This window comes from Lontra canadensis, unplaced genomic scaffold (assembly GCF_010015895.1).
Source record: "Lontra canadensis isolate GAN:19392208 unplaced genomic scaffold, GSC_riverotter_1.0 scaffold134, whole genome shotgun sequence".
NCBI lineage: Eukaryota > Metazoa > Chordata > Mammalia > Carnivora > Mustelidae > Lontra > Lontra canadensis.
In genome coordinates this window covers 1002149-1008148 of record NW_022631128.1, presented here as the reverse complement: position 1 = coordinate 1008148, position 6000 = coordinate 1002149, and positions in this window count along the sequence as shown.

Below are 6000 nucleotides of genomic sequence, written 5' to 3'. Positions count from 1 at the left end.
CCCAGGCGCCCCGAGGGAGAGACAATCTTAAGCAGACCCCACGCTGAGCAGGGAGACTGACTCCAGGTTTGATCTTACCACTCTGAGATCATGACCTGAGCCAAAATCAAGAAGCTGACACTTAGGGTCGCCTGGGTGGCTCAGATGGTCAAGTTCTTTCAGTACTTTAAAGACGTTACTCCAGAGACACACATGTGAACCACATGTTAAGCGGCTGCCTTCGGCTTGTGTCATGGTCTCTGGGGTCCGGGGATCAAGCCACCCCCGCATCGGGCTCCTGGCTCAGCGGGGAGCCTGCTTCTCCCTCTCCCTCTGCTGCTCGCTCTCTCACTCTCTCTGTCAAATAAATAAATAAATCTTTTAAAAAAATATCCAACGCTTAACCACCTGCACCACCCAGGTGCTCCAACAAACGGGAATTTAAATAAAAACTTGGGAAAGAAACCCTTAATCATTTACCCAAGGTCTTAAAAGTTAGGATCCAGAAATTTCAATTTCAGCTAACATGTTAAATCTTTGTGCTTCATAGCAATTTAAAAAGTTAATAAAATTAAACACTAAAAAAATCACTTCATTTTGTTGTTGATATATACATTTCACCCTTGAACAACACGGATTTGAACCGTGCGGGTTCACTTATACGTGACTTTCTTTTTTTGATAAATATAGTACTGTAAATGTATTTTCTCTTATGATTTTTCTTAATAACATTGTCTTTTCTCCAGCTTTAAGAATTCAGTATGTAATACATAGAACATTTAAAATACGTGTTAATCAGTAAGGCTTCTGGTCAATAGTAAGTTCTTAGTAGTTACGGTGTTGGGGAGTCAAAAGTTATATGTGGGTTTTTGTGGGGGGGGGTGGCCTAACCCCTGCATTGTTCAAGGGTCAACTGTACACACGCACACACACACACACACACGCGCGCGCGCACACACACACTAACAGAGACAATGGTAACTCACTTAACTCATAAAACCAGTGTAGGAATTTTAGAAGGTTAAAATTTTTCGCCCTGGCTTTGTCCAAACCAAAGTATTGTGTTGACATTATTTTCAAATGGTAAACTAATTCTTAAAAACTCTCAGTCCCATCAAAAGCCCTACTTTATCTTGGGATTACGTTCTTTTCTTCTTTCCTCACAACTAGGATAACAGAGGCTGTTATGTTAAGATACTTTTCGGGGTCCACAAAAAGACACATCATTCAACAACATTTTTTCATTATTTTATTTTTAAAGATTTTATTTATCTACTTGAGAGAGAGAGAGCACGAGAGCATGTGCACACATGCAAGCAGGGGGTGGGGCAGAGGGAGAGGGAGAGAAGCAGACTCCCCAGTGAGCACGGAGCCCATTTCATAACCCTGAGATCATGACCTAAGCCAAAATCAAGAGTCAGATGCTTAACTGACTAAGCCACCGAAGTGCCCTACATCTTCTTTTCTTTTCTTTTTATTTTTTCAAAGATTTTATTTGTTTATTTGTTAGAGATAGAGCATAAGCAGGGGGAGCAGCAGAGAAGCAGGCTCCCCGCTGAGCAGAGAGCCCAATGTGGGTCTCAATCCCAGGACCCTGAGATCACCACCTGAGCTGAAGGCAGACGTTTAACCAACTGAGCCACCCAAGCATCCCATTTTCTTTTTTTAGACTTTTTTTTGACAGTTTGTCTGGGCCAGATATTCCTAGAGCATGCACATAACAACTGAATGTTTTTTTTGATCAGTTAATCTTTCACGTTACCCTGGTGTAAAAGAGAGGGAGAGAAACCAAAAAATTAACAGGGAGCCAGCTTCAGACAAATATGAAATTATTGTTGTAAGAGACTAATTATGTTTCTTCTTGAAGGACAGGGAAGACTGTATAGATATAGAAAACCCATTTTGACAAACATGAGAGAGAGATAGAGATAGATATTGGGATTACAGCTGGTTTAGACAATAACCAGCCATTGACAATTTTACCAATCTAAATAATTTTTTAAAGATTTTCTTTATTTATTTGAGAGAGAGAGAGTGAGAGAGAGCACAAGAGGAGAGAAGGTCAGAGGGAGAAGCAGACTCCCCATGGAGCTGGGAGCCCAATGTGGGACTTGACCGCAGGACTCCGGGATCATGACCTGAGCCCAAGGCAGTCGCTTAACCAACCGAACCACCCAGGTGCCCCCCCCAACCTAAATAATTTTATAAAGATTATTTTATTTTATTTTTAGGTGATCACTACACCCAATGTGGGGCTTGAACTCATGACCTAGCGATTAAGTTGCGTGATCCACTGACTGAGCCAGCCAGGCAGCCCACCAATTTAAATCATTTTAAAGCTATCATCCATTAGTCTTGAAATATGGAAATGAAGCCAACACAATCTCCTGTGTTAAACATAAAAAGAATTTCTGTTTTAGGGGCACTTGGGTGGCTCAGTCAGTTAAGTGTCCAACTCTTGATTTTAGCTCAGGTCATGAACTCAGAGTCATGTGACTGAGCCCCCTGTCAGGCTCCACACTGGACATGGAGCCTGCTTCAGATTCTCTCTCTCCCTCTCCCATTGCTCTTCTCCCTGCCCTCTCTCTTAAAAAAAAAAAATTACTCTTTTATACAGGAAAAAACTCCTTATGAGGGTTTCTTCCCTTCTCATTATAAGGTACCCCTTAAATCAAAAGTCTTGTTCATGTCCAAAATTCCCCAATGTGGCCATGGTAATTTGAAATTGACCCTAGAGAAATTATGCCAGGTAGAGAACACAATACTAGGAAAATAATGAAGGAAACAGGGGGTCTGAGTTGCAGTTTTGGATCCAGAAGACCCCATGAGAACTTCTGAGGGCCATAAAGATGGTGCTTGTGCAATTTTGTGTCCCTAGAGCTGGGCTGAAGGCCAACCATTCACCATTGGAAGCTGCGTAAAATAAAACCTCCTGATTCCAGGCCAATGTAAGTAACAAAGTTCTTAGGGACACAAAGACATCACTGAAGGAGTCCTTTTAACATCCCCCCGCCTAAAGATTTACTTATTTATTTGAGAGAGAGAGAGAGAGTGGGAGGAGGGCCAGAGGGAGAGGGAAGGAGAGAATCTCAAGCAGACTCCACGCTGAACCCAGAGCCCAGTGTGGGACTCGATCCCATGACCCTGAGATCACGGGAGCAAAATGGCTGGTTCTTATGTAGGTGTATACTGCACTTTGTAGAAAGCTTCCAAGCTGTTTTCCCAAGTGGTTGTGTCATTTTACATCCCCACCACCCTTGTATCAGAGTTCCAGTTTCTAGTCGTCCTCACGTCACTTAGTATGGTGAGTCTTTTAAATTTTAGCCATTCTAATAGGTATATAGTGGTTTCTCATTGTGGTTTTAATTTGTATTTCCCTAATGACTAATGGTGTTGAGCCTCTTCTCATGTGAGTATTTGCCTTTCATGCATCTTCTCCAAAGAGGTTGTTGTGATTTCTCATTTTAAAAAAAATATGGGGGCGCCTGGGTGGCTCAGTCATTAAGCGTCTGCCTTTGGCTCGGGTCATGATCCCAGGGTGCTGGGATCGAGCCCCACGTTGGGCTCCATGCTCAGCGGGAAGCCTGACACACCCCCTGCTTGTGTTCCCTCTCTCACTGTCCCTCTCTGTCAAATAAATAAATAAAATCTTAAAAAATATATATGTTAGGGGCACCTGGGTGGCTCAGTTGTTAAGTGTCTGCCTTCAGCTCAGGTCATGGTCCCAAAGTCCTGGGTTTGAGCCCCACATCAGGGAGCCTGCTTCTCCTTCTCCCCACTCCCCCTGCTTGTGTTCCCTCTCTCACCGTGTCTTTCCCTGTCAAATAAATAAATAAAAATCTTTTTAAAAATTAGCTTATTTTCTTGTTATTATGTTGTGAAGATTCTTGATGTGTTTTGGATACTAATCCTTTAATAGATAAATGATTTGTAAGTCTTTTCTCCCAGTCTGTGACTTGGGTTTTCATCCTATTAACAGTGTCATTCAGGGACGCCTGGGTGGCTCAGTTGGTTGGACGACTGCCTTCGGCTCAGGTCATGATCCCGGAGTCCCGGTATCGAGTCCCACATCGGGCTCCCAGCTCCATGTGGAGTCCGCTTCTCCCTCTGACCTTCTCCTCGCTCATGCTCTCTCTCACTGCCTCTCTCTCAAATAAATAAATAAAATCTTTAAGAAAAAAAACAACAGTGTCATTCAAAAAGTAGCAGTTTTGGGCGCCTGGGTGGCTCAGTAGGTTGACTCAGGTCTGCCTTTGGCTCGGGTCATGATCCCAGAGTCCTGGAATCGAGCCCCGTATTGGGCTCTCTGTTCAGCGGGGATCTGCTTCTCCCTCTGTCCTTCACCTTTCTTGTGCTCTCTCTTTCTCAAATAAATGAATAAAATCTTTGAAAAAAATTAGTTTTAATTTTAATGAAGTCCAGTTTACCAATGTTCTCTTATGGAAAGTGCTCTTGGCGGCGTATAGAAGAAATCTTTGCCTAACCAAGGTCCTAAAGGTTTTCTGTGTTTTGTCCAGAAGTTTTATGGTTTTAAAGTTTAAATTTAGGTCTTTGGCCCATTTTTTTTTAAGACAAGGAGGGGGAAGGGGCATAGGGAAAGGAAGAGAGAAAATCTAAACAGGCTCCATGCCCAGCTCCACACCAGGGCTTGATCTCACAACCCTGAGATCATGACCTGAGCTGAAATCAGGAGTCACGTGCCTAACTGACTGAGCCAGCCAGGTGCCCTGGTCTTTGACCCATTTTAAAATTAATTTTATATATATGTGGGAGGTATGGATTGAAAGTCTTCCCTTTTTTACTATCTGGATATCCAGTTGTTCCAGTACACTTTTTGGGAAGAGGATTGTTGAAGACAATCTTCTTTTCATTGAATTGCTGTGTGTACTTTTGTGAAAAATCATTTGCACATGTATGGATGGGTCTACTTCTGAATTCATTCTATTCCATTGATCTATATGTCTATCTCTACACAAATACCCCACTTTTTAAATTACCATTTTAAGAATGAAATCAGGTAGTGTCAGTCTTTTAGCTTCATTCTTTTTGTTCTAAGTGTTTTTGTGAACCCTAGGTTTCTTTGCACTTTTATATGAATTTAAATTCAGTTTGTCAATTCCCACCCCAAGAGGTTAGTGTGATTTTGATTGGAATTGCCTTGACCAACTTGGGGATAACTGACATCTTAATACTGAGCCCTCTTACCCATGCACATGGTATATCTTTACATTTATTTAGGTCTTCTATTTCTCTCAGAAATGTTCTACTGATGCCATTGTACTGGTCTTTCATATCTTCCGTCAGATGCATACGTACAAATTTCACATTTTTGGGTACTATCATAAATGGTATTACTTTTAAAATTTCAATTTCAGATTGTTCCTTGCTAGTATATAAGATACAGTAGATTTTTGTAAATCGACCTTTTATCCTGTAGCCTTGCTAGTCTCACTTATTATTTCTGATGGCTTTTCTGGTAGACTCCATATCATTTTCTACATAGATATTCATGTCATCTGAAAACAAAGAGTTATAGTTCTTCCTTTCTAATCAGGATGCCTTTCATGTCTTTTTCTTGCTTTGTTGTACTGGCTAGAAATTCTAGTATAATGTTGAAGAGAAGTAGTAACATTCTTGTCTTATTCCTGATTTTAGGGGGAAAGCATTAAGTCTTTCACCATTAAATACTATGTTAGATTTAGGTTTTTCCATGGGTATCATTTATCAGGTTCAGGAAGTTCCCTTCTAGTTTCAGCTGGCTAAGCATTATTATCAGGAATAGATACTGGATTTTGTCAAATACTTTTTGTGTATCTTTGAGGTATGACAATTATATTGATTGTTTTTTGAATATTAATTCAACCTTTTCACTTCTGGGATAAATCTCACTTGGTCATTGCTATGGACTGAATGTTTATGTTCCCCCCAATTTCATATGTTGAAGTCCTAGCCCCCAGTGTTGTGGTATTTGGAGGTGGGGCCTTTTGGGAGATAATTAGCTTTAGATTAGGCCATGAGGGT